General features: G+C 36.1%; 1 protein-coding gene across 1 annotated transcript in view; it reads left to right on the top strand.

Moving 5' to 3' along the window:
* CNTNAP2 (contactin associated protein 2) overlaps window positions 1-17,942 on the top strand; it is a 1,027,914-nt gene that overhangs the window by 854,965 nt on the left and 155,007 nt on the right. The gene's annotated exons all lie outside the window — the stretch shown is intronic.

Consider the following 17,942-nt stretch of genomic DNA (forward strand, 5'->3'; position numbering starts at 1 on the left):
AAGGATATCTCTCAACACCTGTGCTTCTGTTGGGTGCTCTTGTCAGTGTCACTATCACTGCTAAGCATATCATTGTAAACTATGCTTATGTTATATAAATAGTAGCATGATGGCAAAACTTACCACTGTAAGCTCTGTTTACAGGTATAAAAATTTTGACAAGATTGTTATCAGATGGTAACTCTATCAAGACTAGATGTTTCCTTGTAAAGCACTGGGAGTTTTTTGTAGTAGTCTCTGATTTCCAGGCTGAGTGCTGATACAAGATGCATATTCTCCAGTCTGATCAGCAGATGGTAGAGTAAATCAGTATAATGGATAAATTTCCACTTCACGCACAAAAAAAAGGTTGAGAAGCAGTGAGAAGGATTGTACTTTTCGTTCAATCTGTTTTATATTTCAGGAGGTGAAATTCACCACCGAAGGCAGAGCAACAGCTTAAGGCCCTTCTAAATCACACTTCAAAAATTTAAGCTTTGTGCAGCTGGCACACATATTATATTTGTCCTCTGTGTTTGAAGGTCATTCCATTATAGGAGGTGCAGAAAGGAAAGTTGCCTCATTTAATTTAAAATAACTAATATTTGCATGGTCTATAAAGAATACAAAACCCATCTGCAGATGCTGGTAAAGAGTACTATAAATCAGCCTATAAGATTGCAGTGATGGAAATATTGAAAGGGTTGGCATAATACCTGCAGATTGGTTAGAACAACCTGGCTCTAAGCAGCATCTAACACTGCACAACAGGGATGAGTATGGTTGTCCTTCCTCTTCTGCCCTTTTACAGATACATGTTTTCTATCTGCACGTTTCTAAGTACTTTGCAAAGGAGGTCAGTATCGTTATCTCTGCCTTAAGCTAAAGTAATTAATCCCAACTGAGAGGAAATCACATACTCAGAGTCATCCTGCAGGACAAGTACAAATGAGAGCTTTCTGTGTCCCAGTCCAGTGCCTCAAAACCTTAGGCCATTGCTTGGTGATAGAACTGAATGCGTTTTGCCTCTTTTTCTGTTTATGGTCTTTCTGGGCTGTGCAAATGATCCCTCCAGCTTTTGTTTATGAATCTGATGCCTAATGAGCAGAAACAAATATCATGGGATGTTTGCAAGCTTTCACATCATCTATTTGTTGCTTGTATTTAGGGTATTTGACTAATCACAGGTCAGTTTGTGTTTGTGTCTCAGCTATGTTTGATAAACATAGGCTTTTACAACTGATGATGAAGAAATAACAAATAGCATTTTTCTTGCATCTGTATTCCTCATATTCTGAATCTGAGCGCTTCCAGAAATATCAGTCTCTAAAATGTGAGCCATTTCTAAATATTAGTATAAATGAAACCTCATTTGAGCAGGCAATAGCCTTTATTAGAGTGTGACTGTGTGACACAGCCATTTGGGAAACTGAAGGGGTGTCTTCCTAACATCCCGATTAATTTAATTTTCTCTATGAACTTTACAGAAATGATTTGTAGTTTCAAAGAAACTTTGCCTATGAATAAATTTTAATTTATTTCCATGACCATATATTATTGTCAAAAAGCTCTTATAAGTTTTCTTACAGGAGATAATATAAACCCCAGCCCTTTGCAGTTAGTAAAAGCTCCCATTTTATATTCTCAGTGCATTTACTAAGCATTTCACTTTGTATTCTTTCTTGAAAATATACAACAGCTCCTGTACCCCAAATACTACTGTCTCACCTTTTGGAAAACAAGGTTTGTGCCCTAGGGAAATTTCTAAAATTTAAAACTATACACTTGTTCTAAATTAGAAGAAAATTAGAAGAAAGATCTGAAGTGTTTAATTTCTGGGAAAGGATTAAAAAAAAAAAAAGAAAAACAAAAACACCAAACAAAAAAACCCCCACAAAACTGAACAAACACTACAAACCAATTGATTCATTTTTTCATGTATTACATGCATCAAAACCAACATTATTACTACTAGAGATGTTGAGTCTTGTCACAGCACAGTTCATATGTTCAGTTCAGTTGCATGTGTAAATGAAATTCAGTTATAGTAATGAAGACTGGCAAAGAAATGCAGATTTTTGGTCTGCTTAGAAGGAAGGTGGAAAAGGTAAGAGTACCTAACCAATCAAACAAAAATTTACCTATTTGGAACAATTTCTCATTGTGGTCACAGAATCTGCCAGTACTGTGACAACTTATATCACAGTAAGTGAGGCCTTGGATGAAATATCCAAGATGTCTCTTTCCCATTTGCTGTCTTAGTGCTGAGGTATGCTTTCTAAGTATCTAATGATTTTTATAAGTAATGGTCTCCCAGGAAAGAAGATTTATCCAATTTTATGAAGAACGAGTGCATAACCAGGATATGAATTCGGTAGGGCTTTTTGGCACTGTATTGCAATGATCCAAAGATCAAGCAGAGATTTTGAGCAAATGTCAAGTCTACCCAGATTTAAAGCAAAGCTGTCCTTCCTGACCACTGCTGTGTGAACATTGTACTTACAGAATGGCAGTGGCACTTTATCAGCAGAGTTGCAAGATCCTCTAAACTTGAACTGGAATTAAAAGTGTAAACAGTGAAAATCAGCCCTGAGACTCCATAGTAATATTGGATAAGGAAGGGAACTACTCTTGTTTTCCCTCAAGTGAGGGTGTTCTGTGTAGGATCTAGAAAAAAAAGGCCAACATAGTACCACTAATTAATCATCTTTACTTTTCATGTAACTTAGAGACACTGATTAAAATCACTTTACAGAACCTATTGCAGTTGTACTAATACTTATGCAATAGGACCTGAACTCCTCAGCCCCCCTGCATTTAGCCTTGGCCAACCAGTAATAGAAAGGCCTTTTCCATCTCTTTATGCTATTTCACTGTAATGCAAAGGGGCACCTTGAGCCTTCTCCCTTTAGAGAAATACACAAGTATGTTGAGGGTTTTTTCCTGTCTAAGCTCAGCCTGAGGTGGTAGATGTAGGCTGCAAAAATGGATCTGGTAATTTCTTTTGAAACCAAACTAAAGAGCTTAGCTTACTGTGTTTGGGCTATTGTTACAGAGATTTCATCAATAATCATATTGAATCAAAATTACTTTTGTGACTTCTGGCACCTTCTCAAGATTTTTTTTCATTCCCTCTAGGAAAATACCAATGTTCACAAAGCTCCTATATTTGTAACCTGCTAAGAGTATCCTTTTCCCAAGGACTTCCAAAGATTTTGATTTGAGTCTGCTGTTTATAAGCCCAGAGGGGAATAGACTGACTATTCTGCTCTAGATTTGCTTTTCTCCTTGAGTCTATTTTCCTTTTGTCCCATTTCCACTATAACAAAGACAGAATTTGAGGGGGAGATGTCTTTTACACAGCTCAGATTTATGGGGTTTTTCCATCTCCTCTGCTGTTCCGTTTTTATCTTCCCAGTAAGACTTTGATTTCCGAGCCATGAATCATTTTTTTGTGTTTCACTTCTATTATCTTTAATCTTCAAAACATGGAGGACAAAGCCCCTGCATTGACTCTGGTTTTTTCTAAGCTAGGTTTTCATGAAGACCTGTATCAGCAGTGTTCATGTAGAAACTTCAGTGACAGACCAAAAATGTCTGACAGATGACAGAAATTCAGGAGCAAATCAAAACGCGGTTCTTACATCGGTGCATTGATTTTGTTTGTGCATGTGTGCCTATGACTCTGTGTGTGTGTTCTCAGGGGAAATAAACCCCAAGTTTTTTTATTCAGTGATTTTGACAATGGCTCATCATTAGTGCTTTCATTACTTGGTGCTTTGTTTCTTTCACTTCTAAATATCACTTCTGGCTTTACTCTTGTATTTCCTTTTAGAATGTTCCATCTGAGTTGGCTTATTTATTCAAACGGTGGTTCAGACCTGAGCATTTTTTGTGTCTCTGGGTTTGTATTAAAACCACTCTATAGTTATCTAATCCAGACAGCCACTGCCAGGGTCAGTGCTTACAGGCAGGTATCCTTGGTAAGGTGTGTTTTTGTATTCCTTGAGTACTTCTTATGCATCACATGTGCAGGTTGGTGACTCAGAATTGTTACTTGTGGTGAAAATAAATTTACTGTTTCATGTGCATTCTTAGTCCGTTTTCACTATATTGTAAATTAAGGACACTTTCAACATCCTGAACTTGTTTTTCAGTGGTACCACCTGAGTTTCAGGAAAAAATAGCACACATTAAACCTATAAACAAGGTCAATTCTCTAGTACGTTATGCAATGTGTTGTCAGTCAGATCTGTAGTGATGTTACTGTTACATACATAGGTAAGGTAAACTGGAGAATATCTCAGAAAACAAACAAACTAAAAACAACCTATTTGAATCATTAGAAGATCCAACTAGAATTTCAGTAGAAACTATTTACTCCTACTGTTTCTTAGACAACATTCTAGTAATACAGTGACTCAACTTACAGATTAATGGAAGTGAAAACACTGTATCAAATGAAAATTAACATCAATGAAAACCCCTACCAAAAACTAAGACCAGAGTGCTTGCAGAAAAATAAAAAAATTCAGGGTTTGAAACTTCTGAAGCAATGATTCCACAAGATGCTTATGTGGTGGGATTACTTATCTGAAATTTAGGTAATTCCTATCTGACATGTTAATTACTTCTCTGACATTCAGGTTAGAAAATCAATTAAAATCTCTGCATTTTTCTACATTTCCCTATTTTTTTGCTTGCATTGCTAGATATATCTATACACTTCTATGTTTTTAATTTCCTATGGCTTTCAAATCAATTGTGATAAGTTCATTAGGGTAAATACAGAGCAAAACTTGATCAATGTAAAAGTTTAAATTTTTCCCCCCAGTAACTGTAGCTGCCTTCAGTACACATGAATATTTGTCTGCTGAATTTCCACATCTATTACCCCAACATGTCTTTATGTGCTGCACTGAACTGTACATTGTGCAATTCAAGTGGAATACAGATTCATCCAAAGAACACCAAGACACTGTGCTCACTGCTTATCACAGTCATTCATTTCAATGCTATCAGCAAAATAGGAGAGACAAAAGTTTCCTTCCAATAAAAGCACTCCAACAACCAAGAAGTACTATTTCAGACTGATTTGATTTTTTCAGCAGATTTTGTTGATAAAAAAACAATCTTCACTTAGGATTTGGGTAGGGATCATCCACTTTAGTTAATCAAACCACTGTAATTGTTCTTCATATGCAATTGTTTTCCTCAGAACCCAAGAGAAAAAAAATGACCCATTAGGTCATTTTTCTACAATTTTTTTAAGTAAACAAATCCAGTCTTTTCCAGTTGTTCGATATCTGATTTAAATAATGTCATTTCCCTTTCTTAAGGTTATCATTTTCCCTTCACCTTTAACCCTATTTCATGCTGAATAATTAACTTTTCCTGTGAAGTTTAATGAGAGTTTGTCTTCCTCTTTGTGCAGAAATGTTTTCTCCAGCAAGCAGTGCTTGAATGCTCTCCTGCAGAGTCTTTTTCTAAGAGAACTCTTTATTTTCTCACCTCCCAGGAAAACAGACTGTGGCTGAATGTCTCATTCAAGCATAGGCTGTTTCTGGCCATTTGAATAAAATTTTGTCTGTCCTGAAAACAGGAGCTGGAAAACTTCCATTGTTCATATGAATTTAGGGCATTTCTGTCATGCTGAAATATGCCAAGGAATTTAAAGATGGACATAGGATAACATATTTCCCCTTGTGGCTTCTTTTACATGTGTTCTCATATCCTTCCTGAGCAGCAAAGTGCTCCAAGTGCTGGTCTTTGGCTGGTACCTTTGTCATCCTTTTTAATTTTTCAATTCTCAGAAGCCCTATAATTACAGTCAAAAATTATTCTCTGATGTCAGACATCAAAAATCTTTGAGTATAATGTATAACTTACTGTTATGTAAGTTTTCAACAAGATAAGCTGTACCTTATACGATCCATGGTGGACAGTATCAAAATGAGAAGACATAATGTCTCTGAAATTGCAAATCAGCTTGGAATTGTCTTGAGGTTTGGGGGATGGGGAGTGGTAGGCAGTGCGAGCAGCATTCAAACATGTATGGTTGGAATTATTTAAGTTCCAAAAATATTTTCTTATTTTGTGTTAATACTTAATCTTGGCTAATCATTCTAGATTCTTTTCTGCTACTCCTTTCTATTTGAACAACAGGAGACATTTTGGCCTAGATATTTGGGAGAAGTTAGTCTCTAGAGCACTCTAAGATTCATTGAGAGCTCTTTCTACATGCCACCCTGAATGTAAGGTTTCTTTTATATTATCTCAAAAACCCACAAGTAATTGGTAAGATTAATGATTTATAAGCTGTTAACACTTCTACAGTAAATCACCTTTTTCTGAGGTTTATGACATAGCCATAAAATTCTCTTTCAATTCAAACTTTGTATACAAGTGTATTCATGGCATACATATTTGTAGAGTGACACAGTTTTAACATAGAATCATATTGACTCATGGGTTATATATGAATATTTTCTAATGTATCCCACTCATTTTCAGGTTTTGTTCTGTTTCCTTTCTGAAAGCAAACCCTACTCCTCTCACAGAGCGGGAAGTACAGGTCACTTAAAATTTAGCCATTGTCCTATTGGACACGTCTTTTTATGTCTGGCTGAAGCAACAGGATACCTGCAAATAATGCAAAGGAAAAAAGGAAAAGTAGAATCAAAAATATTATGTAGGCACATTAGGAAAAACTGTGTCCCTTACAGTTTGTACCATATGTTCATCAGTAACCCAAGGTAAAAAGGAGAAAAGAAAAAAAAAGACCTTTATATGGACCTAATATTGTTAGAATATATGGAAAAGCGATCATTTTAACTGCAAGCATTGATTCTTGATGCAGTTTGACCCCTTTGTTTTTAATCCTTTTCCATCTTTGCCAAGATCTGGTTAGGTCTGGATGCTTGGTTCAAAAGAGTGAGATTTATGACACTTTTGCCCAGTACCTGGTAGTGTATGAAAGTATTATAGATTATCCTGTTATTCAGTGTGTATTTTCATTATGAATGCAATTTACATTGTTGGAGATTTTTCCTTAAGGTCATGAAGGCAGTATGCTCTGAGTATCTGTTTTGAGGGGAAATGCATTTCAGCCTGTTCATTTTCACTATGTATTTTCCTCTCAGTTACTTTTTCTGTGTACCCTCTACTGTCTTTTAAAATGGAAGTTACATCTGTTTTACATGTACATGGAATTTAGGTAGGAGGAATAACAGAATTCCACAATTTATATCTCCACACTTCCAAGATTCATCAAGTGTAAACCAGACAGTAAACCCAGTTTAAGATAGGAATAGACCTGTCTATTATTAATAAATTCTCATTTGCATTCAATTCTACCTAAATGTATATGTTGGTATAAGCTACAAAAGATAGTTCATTCGAAAATCAATGAACTAATAAATTTTACTCATTTTACATATTTGCTGTAGTAATGAAAACATATGGCAATTGATGCCCATAGTCAATTCTCCAGCTGACCATAAAATAAAAAAATAGTGAAATTCCATAGGGGAGTTATGAGCTTTATGTCTCAGAGATACAGAATTCAAATGCAATTAAGAGCTAATTTTATTCAAATTCTCCTCATTATTATGATTATATCGCAGTTAATTCTACCTTCTTTCATGAAAAAAAGAAGTATCTGAAGAATTTCATGTAAAGTATTGTCTCTAGATTCCTGGGGAATTTAAGCAAGAGTCGTTAGTCTGATAGATGACATACAGTAGCTGATCATATTAAACTCAAATCCTCTTAAAGTTATGCTTTAATTATAATTTCAAACATTTTACTATCTTTGTGACTGTAATGCATATTACTATCTTATCACTTCTTACCTACAGCAAAGTAAGAATAGCAGTGGTGCAGGGTACAAAATCCAAGAATAAAAAGATGAAAGAATTCCCATAGTGTATAGAGAAGTGATGAGAAGGAGATGTCAGTAAAGCAATAAGGAACTAGGAGAACCTGTGACTAAACTGAGGATTGAGAAGTTGCTGGAATCCTGTCAACTACACCTACAAATTTACAGCCACCTTTAAATTTCACCCCATAAGTCTGAGTAATCTTAGAAATTAGGTACAATAGGGGAGGCATTATCTATATTCATTTTTTAGGTTGAACTCTTTCTCACTTTAATTCTTTTGGCCTGCATATTCCTGCAGCACTGACTGACATTTTAAAGAGCAGAAAGAACAGAAAAAGGCGAAAAATGATTGAAGGTGAGGTAGAGTGAGGTGAGTCTCGTTCATTGCTATGTGTAAGTTATGCAAATTCAGTCTCATTTAGACATAGGTAAGTGAGTGGCAGTAGGATGGAGGATATCCAGTTATAAGAGGGTTTGTCTAACCTCGCAGCACCCAATACCTGGCACACAACACAAACTATCTCAGTAACACTAAAAAGTGTTCAACCACCAAGATGGAGAAACTAATAAGAAAAAGTTAGAGACCTTTAATGCTCGTTAAACTTGCACCATTGATCTCTGTGCTAGGGAGCCAACCTAACTCTAATTATGTCTCAATACAAGCATATACAATAGTTGAACCTCTTCTCCCCTGTGATTGGATAAAAAGGAAGGTCAGGGATGTATTATTCCACAGTCACAGCTGCTCTTCATAATGATTTCTTATTCCACCAGCTACTCTCCCCATCCTTTAATTATAGGGCTGAATTCTGACAGCTTTTGTTCAAAAGCTTTCCATCATCAAGTCATATCATATTTATATATGCAGTATTTGGTATTTATATCATGTCCCACTCAGTTCTTACCAGGATTTTTGAAGGAATGAAACCTGTTCTTTCTTTCTCAGTGAAGCAGGTCATTCTAGATTTTTATGTAGAACTACAATGTGGTTCCCAAAGGAACATCTTTAATAGGTATTGACGCAGGATTGCAAAGTTGTGCATTTTTGGCTCTGAACTGGTGAAAGGGAATATATCAATAGTTTGAGAGAAGTAGAATAGGCATGTGAAAAATTAACCTCCCATTTCTTTTCTCTGATCTATTTTTTAATGTCTTTTTTTTTACCTTTGTCTTCTATGGAAAAACTTGCAAATGTGGGGTGGAAAGGGCTAGAAAACCATAAAAGAAATATGAAGAATTGCCTACTTACTCCCTTTTCCAATGACAATACCATGGATAACTTCCCCTGTTAAATTTCCGAGTTTGAATATGCTGCGTTTCAAATTACTGTTGCAACCTGTGTAGTGCCATAGATTCAGTATTTAGAGAGCAGATTTCAGAAGAAAGGTTGCAATTCCTCTTCCTTCTTCCTCCTTTCTCTGTTTAAAACTTACCTTCTGTGAAGTGCCAATTTGGTTCTTCAAGGCAAACAAAGAAGAAACTTGAAAATGCTGATAATTTGTCAGGGGTTTAATTTTGAATCAGGTCAGATAGAATTAAAAAGAGATGAGGGGGAAATCCTTTACTTTACAAAATTGTATTTTTTTCCCTTATTAAAGCAATTCAGATCCATTCTATCCTTTTGCTGTTAGGGGCTTACAGTAATCTACTTCGAAGGTATTAGCTAAGCTTGCAGAATCATGAAGCTTTCAACTTTACAATATTAAGAAGCAAATTCTAACATTTTTATAAGCCTGTATTTCAACTCTCATTTGTGAAGAATCATCTCCACATCTGATTTGGTCTAATTCAGAGGAGCAATATTTTTCCTGAGAACAGCTTTCAAAGAAGCAGTTATGGAAAGAGAGCCAATAGTGACTTATAGTTTCAAAATCTTTTCTTTAGCCAATCAATTTCCAACATGCACACTATATCTATATTTTGTTATTTACCCCTGGTTTCATGAACTCCTGCTGATGGAAAAATTTTGCCTTATCACTGCAAATAATTCTGTTTTTAAAAACTGAGGAACTAAATAAGTGTAAATCAATTCTTATACACAGAGCACGGTTCATGTATCTGTGTTCCATTCACTTGGCTATCATTTATTTTAGGTTTGCTGTTATAAGGTTAAATTAAAAGAATTTATTGTTATGAATTGTTATTGTGCCTTCATATTTCAAATTCAGACAGAAGTAAATTTGATCCACAGTTGGCAGAATACCTTCCAGGAAAGTTAAGATGCTACCAAAAATGTACTAGAAAAGGGATTTTCCCAGGAAATTGTTTAAGTTCCCATCTGAAAAGGAGAGAAAATTCTCAGAAACTCTTACCATATAAGCTCTGAAAAACATAAGAAGTCATTTGAAACAGAACAAGTTGGTTATCCAGTTCATTTTCCATTGATGGAAGGACATAATTTTGACTTTGACCTTCAACATTTTACAAAAGAACTTTTTCATCATTGTGTAACTGTATTTCATAAATGAAGCTTTGAACTAAAAGGCTGTTTAATATGTCCAAAACAGAGTAAAATTTTCAAAGCAACCAGGTCAGTGTAGTTACATTTCATTAATGCCTTCAAGAAACTTTCCGTTTCTTTCAATACCTCCTAAAGCTTCAGCTTTTTCTGACAATGACAAGGTTTTCTTAGAAAACTAAACTAAATGAAATATTTGCTTCATGGGAGGGACACTCCTTCTTTCTTTTCTTTAAAAGCAAATTCCCTATGCCGATATAGAGATTTTGAGTTTTCACTTTTTTAAACTAAAACTAAACATTCTTGCAGTAGCTTCAGTCCTGCTTAAATTATAGTGTGACTAACTGATATTTTACCTATCTTTATTATGAAATTTGTCTCTGTATGGCACCATACAGAGAGAGCTCTTTCCTATTTGCTGTACACACACACTGTATTTCAGGTGGTTAATCAGATTGTCCTCCATAATACCATTAGGCAATTTTGGGATCCCAGAAGGACAGACAGTCATTAAATAAAAACAACAACATCAAACACAACAATAACACAATATTTCAAAAACAAAATGCTCTATGTAAATTGCTTTACGTCTTTCTAGCAAAACATTAAAATCTTAAAGATCATAAAATGTGAGATATTTTGTAAGTGCTTCTGAGCTCAGCTGAAAGAATGGGGCTTAGAGTAATAAGGTAATTTAAATTGGAAGGGACCTACAGAGGTCATTCAGTCCAATCTCCTACTCAAAGTAGGGCTAACTCCAAACACAAATCCGGTTACTTAGGGGTTTTTCTATTAATTTTCCAGACATTTCTAAGGATGCCATCTCTCTGGACAACCTCTTCCAGTGCTTAACCACCCCAACTGTGAAAGCATTTTCCTTATATCCAGTAGGAATTTTCTATGTTGCAATTTGTAACTGTTTTCTCTGAATCTTTTGCTTAGCACCTCTGAGAATAGCTTGAATATCTCTTTCCCTAGAACTATACATCAGGCAGTGAAAGCAATAATTACTGCCCCTCCAAGCCTTTCTTGGGATAAGCAAACTCAGTTCCCTCAGACTCTCCTCACAGTTCACATGTTTCAGTCCTCGAATGCTTGTTAAATATATGATACCTTGTGAATCAGGAAAAGGGCAGAGATTGCAAGCTGAGTGTTTTCATAAGTCAAGATGTAAAAGTCAGGTCTTTCCTTGTCCTTGTGAAGGACATGTGGATGTCCTTCCACATGTGGCAGTTCTCTCTAACTGCTACCACCCATATAGCCAAGCAGCTAAGAGACCTCAGCATGATTCTGTTGTGTCTGTCTAGCAATCACAAATATATAGTGCTCATTGGAAGGGAATATAAACACCAAAGTATTATCCAGTTCCTTCATGACCTTCAAGCTGATAGACATCCTAACAAACTAGAGACCCAAGGATATATAGCAGGAGCTGCATTGCCTACCTCCACCAATTCTCCTGGAATCACTTCCATAAACTTGCCAAAATCCTAATAATCCCTAGATTACTAGCTCAGGCTAGTAATCTCCACTCACATCCAAAAATAAATGAACAAAATTCCGAACCGAGAAAGATACCAAACCAATAGGAAATCACTAAGGAAATACTTAGTGATTTATCAGGAAAGCAAGACAGTGTCCTGCCTTCAAAAAAATACTTTCTGATGTTGAAAGAAAACATAGCATGTAAAGCTATCAGGCTCAATCCATATCAGCCTTATTCTATGCAATTCCATGCCTGAAAATAGGGAAAATACTCCATGACTTGCCACACAAAATTTTTTCCTCTGTGAGCTCAATTTGTAAAAACTAAAATTGTTCTTAAATAATGTTCAAATGTTTAAGGGAGTCCACCTGTAGATTTTAATTTTCTGGGCTCCAGGGAGTCTGAATTCTGCAGAATGTATTAAATATGCATTGTAGGAAGAACTATTAGACTTGACCCTTTGCTTGAGATCTTTAGAGAAGTGGTGGGTTATGCTGTTATGCTGTAGATTTCTCCCTCCACCTTATTCCTTGTCTGCTCTTTCCTAGTTGTACTCACACTTTTGAAGAGACTTAGGCAAGTAAACATCATCACTTATCACAGAAAGCAAGCCCGGGGCCCTCCACATCTCCTCCCTCTTATTTACACATGAAGAGCCAGTAGTTCATAGTGACTGAGCTATGATCAAGGAAATTAAATTCATTAGTAAAACAAGAAACATTCCAGACTTGCACAGCACAGCTTGAAGTACTCAGCTGAGGAACTAATTAAAGACAGATAGCTGAGTGGGTAATGAATAAACACACATTGTGTGGGTAGAAATAGCTAGGACAAATATGTGTACTCCCTGTTATATTTGATGGGAAACGAAATTATCCCATATCCTGAAATAAATTGAACAGTAAGAGCTTTCCTGCAGCTTTTAAGTGCAGACCATCCTTGAGAGTGGGACAGCAGGCAGCAGGATCAGCAAATGCAGACCCTGCAATGGTGCTTTTGCAGCTCTCCAGCCCTCAGGCAGTGTCCTGCTGCCACAAGGGTCTGTGCTGCACGCAGCTATCAGAGAGTAAAAGTAGGCTAAAGCCTGCTGAGTGCATCCTGCATTCTCTGAACATAAGCATAGACCTGTTTGACCCTGTGAACAAGAGGCTTTGATCGATGTTTTCTTTATGCATCCCAGTCCCTTACCCACCACTGTCTGTGCCTCTTCCCTGGTGATACTTCTGTGGGCAGTCATCAGTGTAGAACTCCTTGTGCTCCACATCCTGGTGCCAGGGAGTACCTGCTTAGGGTAACCAAAGAGGTGACAGGAAATATCTGCCCATTAACATCAGGTAGCACTGCAGACCTTTAACTTCTCCATTTGAAGAGTATCAAAATTTTTCTGCACGGAGAAGATACAAATAGAAGGGATGCCTGTAGCTTTTTAAAGAGTTAATGCTATCTTTTTGTATCAGATTTGTAGATTGTGATATGCTGCACACCAGCCATTTCCAGAGGCTGCTTTTTCACAGCAGTCTGTAAATGAGCAGAGAAAACATTTTTCATGACATAAAGGCAGTCAAAAGAGATATGAGCTTTGAAAACACAGATAGAGAGGAGCTCCTAGGGGAACTCAAATAACCATTTACTAGATGAAAAACAATATTAAGCTCAAGTTAAGTTTGCTGAAGCTTACGATCAAACTGAAAGTTCAATGCACAGTTTCGAAAGCATCAGTGTGATGATAAATCTTACCATTCTAGCCATTGGTGGTACAGATTACTAAACATTTCTATTATATCAAATCATCTATCAGAAGGTGGTGTGGCTCGTATAGGAAATATAGCTTGCATATTCTTGGTTTTCATGGATGAGGTCAGGAAGAAGGGAAGTCAGTTATATAGTTTAACCTTTCTAAGTCTGTATTTCTGTGCTCACAGGTACTTGGACTTTCAATTTTCCTTGGAGTGTTAAGACCCCTGTGAAATTTATAAGGGACAGAGAGGCAGAAGGACCCAATCAGTAGAGTTCAGAGAACTGACTGCACTAATAACCATCTTCTTGGCTTACAGATACCATTGAGACCCTTGTAGCTACTATCTTTTGACATTTCTGGAAGCCTTCTAGAGTGAATTCACAACCTCCATGGCTGCAGGCAGCTAAAGATACAAGATATTTTGTTATGCTGTTTGGCACTAGGTTCTATTCTAGTCCTTTCACCCAAGGCGTTTGTTTATTCCAGAATATCTAGGATCCTGAGTTGGCAAAGGTTAAACAGAGCTGAAGTAGCATTCTGGAGACATCCTGTGCTTTGTTTGGTTCCATGAAATGGAGGAAATCTATCACATCGTCAGAAGGGGTGATATAAATAACTTGATAATTGAGCATATGTGCTTCTGGTGGCTTGTGTTCTGGCTTATTTTGTTTCATTTAATATTTTTGAACAATGTATGGAAACAAAGTCCTGATGTTTCTCTGCTGCAGGCAACTAAGGCACTGTCGTACTCCTTGTACCTCTGCATTTATGAAGTCACATCTAGCCCCAATATTCAGCATTAGGCTTATCTGGATAGCAGTAAATAGAAGTGATTTCAGACTCCCTTAGAGAGATTAAGTTTACCAGGTGTGAATTTAGAATTGATATTGTTGTATATATTGTGGTTTTAACCCTTTGATTATATTGCTTCCTGCAGCTGCTTCTTCAATTTATAGAAAAGATGCACTCCAGCAAAATTAGTTCTTGCAAAGAATACCTGATATTTCCATTAAGCATTTTTCCTATTCTTAAAAATTAGTTAAGTGCATTTTGCATTACTCGTATTTATAGTATTTTAAGTCTTCTTCTATTCCAAAAACAATTTGAAGAAATCTTTGGCCACAAGAATATTTGATTCAAAGCAAATGGACACAGTAGCAACAAGAACTACTGCCAGCTGTAACATCTGATGAATTAGTAATTCCTGGACTACTGCTTTGTAATCATTTTAAGTAGTTGAAATAGCATACAGGAAATAGGATTAGTATATAGGAAACAATGTAACCGTCATTAAAAGATCAACATTTATTGACAGTTGACTATGCCAGGATTTTGCATTTGCAACACTAAAGGGCTACCACACTTCCCTCAGGATCAGTTGCATCCTTGTTGTCAGGATCCACAGTGAGAATACTCTCTGTCCAAAATACTCAAATCACTACACCTTTGAAATAGAGAATGCAGGAAAAAAGACACTTTACAAGCATAACATGGAAAAAATACTAGGCCTCTTAGAGTTGTGGGGTTTTAGGGAGCTTGTTTCTTTGTTGGGGATTTTCTATTTTCTATATTCTGAATTAATTTTCCTGTCTCCTTCTCCCAGAGTTAGTATCTCCCGGAGATACTAATACACCACTGGAAGCAGAGTGAGGTCAGAAAGAGAACAGCTTCATGTGGTTCAAAAGCATAGTTCGTACCACTGTGCCAGAGCTTGTCCTGTTCTCAGCTTCTCCCATACAGTGAGGGGTCACCTTCAGAACTCTCATGTTTTCAGCAGAAGAGACAAAGTCTGGCCATACCATTTCCTCATCAAATCAACTTTCAGTTCATCAGGCATCAGAGGTGAGCTGTCTGGGTACAGCTGTGTTAGCCCTGCTGTGCACAGAACTTTTGGAATCAAAATCCCTTTCTTCCAGTGCTGATGCTTAACAATATATTTTAAATAAAAATTTATACTAAAACTGGTTGGAATTCAAATTTTAAGTGGAAATGAAAATCACTGAATGCCGTGCTGCTACTTTGCTGTTGTTTGGGATTGGTGAATACTTAGAAAAAAATTAGAAGAATGTAATTTGTCTACTTTTATTTTAATGTGGAAAAAATGTAAATGTTAAAAGAAATGCTGTTTCTACTCTGAAAATGTTTCCAGGGTAGTATATGAATTTCATCATACATTGTATAAAGTGTAGATTAATAATTATTTTTACTTTTTACATACACAAAATATCCCTGAAACATACCACTCTCAAGTTCAATATGAATTGCAAGATAGAATTCTACAGTATATTCACCATAATGCATCCCATGAGCTTTCCAGACTGTTAGCAATATAATAGCTGTAGTTTTCTATTTTTAATTTGTAGTTTTGATCCCAAGGTACTCTGAAGCCATTTTTAAAAACATAAACAAGTTTACTTGCTGCTGATTTACAGTACTGTATTCAACAGCATATAAAAAACAGCCACATGAGTATCATGAACTTACTAGAAAAATTTAGGAAGTTAGGTTGCAATTGCACAAATTTTAGCTTTACAACAGATGAACACTACTCTTTCTGGAAACACCTTGTAATTTTCAGTCAACCTTAAGAAAGGTAAGTGCAAAAATACTGCTTCAAAAATTATTAATTTGGCATAGGAACTCCTTGTCACAGGACACTAGAGATACTAGTTTTTACACCGTTCTTAAAGGGATTGACAAATTCAAGGAGGAAAACAGCACACAGAGTTATTAAATATATTGACATTTTTATATCACAAAGTGTTTGAAGTACAGGCCTCTGAGAGTTCAGGAAATCTTGACAGGGAGTATTCCTGTCTGCTTGTCCTGGCATTGTACTCTTCCCTAGACATTCACCACTGTCCTGGCCAGAAGAAAGATGGAGGGACATTTAGTGTGACATGATGCAGTTATTCTTATCTTCTTAACTTTTACTTCTAAATTCTCACAGGAAAGGTCAGTCCAGACTGCGTACCTCAAAGGTAATGATATTGGAACCAGTGCAGCAGAGCAATTAATGGCCATTTTCAACATTAAGCAAATGCTTAAATGCCATAATCTAAAATAAAATGTCGTGATTTAGTGAAGTGATAGTAATAATATTATTCTAATTATTTTTAGTAAATTACTAGTACTATATAAATAATAAAAATATAGTCCTTGTCGTGTGTGCCAATAACTTTTCTTTGGCTCATTTAATGATACTCCCAATAGATGGAAAGGTAGAATCTTTATAAAGGAGGAGTATTTTTTACATAGCTCCCAAAGAATTTATATATTCAGTTCATATTAGTTCTGTAACATGAGGTAGCTCATGGTGCTCACTGATATTTTATCTTGGAACAAGAAAATAAATTAATCTCTGTGTCAGTTTTTAGCGGCCTATCAGAAGTAGAGCAATAGCTTAAATGAACAATTTAATTAGTCCTCTCACTATGAATATTTGATCTAAGTACCAGGTTGCCTTTCCCTGCTGTTCCTGCTGACAAAGCTAATTTTCTTTTTCAGTTCAAACTCAGTGACAGACAGCTGCATTACTCCTAGACAAGGGAAAGCCAACTTTTTATTGATGTAGTTTAAAACATTTATACTTTGAAACACCATAAAACAACATGTAAAGGTGATCTGATGATGGATAACAGCATTGAACTATTCACTTTCAATGAAAATGGATAACATTCAAAGAAATAAATGTATTTAAAATGTATTTAAAACATATTTTGCTTATGCTAATTCACCTCTAAGAAGATTGCATACCTGAAGAGGGAGCTTTATGCATACGCAGCCACCATTGTTTGCTCTGATGTTCCTACTGGGAAGTTCAAGGATTTTTTTCTTCTTCTAGGGGTGAAGCAAATTACTAAATGGTCAGTGAAATCTGTTGGTTGAGTCAGATAATGACCAGAAACAACATGATCCTAGAAAAACTTTTTTTCATAACGATAAGAATAACAATGGAAATTCAACTTTTTAATATTCCTTAACAATTTTTGGATACTGCAAACATTATCATCCCCTGGGAGAGTGTGGCAGTGCTATCTCAGCTCACTGTATTCTAAGCAAAATAAATAAATGCCCTACTCAATTATTATGCTGCACAAAAGCTTATAATTGGTTGTAGCTTCCTCAATTGCCTCCTCAGTGCAACTGTGGTGTGAAAGCAAGGCCAGATCTAGGAAGATTTGCTATACCTATTTTCCACTGAAGACAATGTATGCACATAAGTGTAGATTTTGATATTCAACGGGTCATGTTGGTTCTTTGTGCAACAGCATGTGGTATCACGATATAACCCATGTACAGACTGACTCTGCAATTGAAGGAGAGTCTGTTGTTTGGCTCCTGTAGTTTTTTGTGGAGGAAGTTTGTATGTTTACGACAGCCATTGCAGTAGGAGAAC

The sequence above is a fragment of the Pseudopipra pipra genome, chromosome 1, assembly GCF_036250125.1.
Source record: "Pseudopipra pipra isolate bDixPip1 chromosome 1, bDixPip1.hap1, whole genome shotgun sequence".
In the NCBI taxonomy this organism is placed as follows: Eukaryota; Metazoa; Chordata; class Aves; order Passeriformes; family Pipridae; genus Pseudopipra; species Pseudopipra pipra.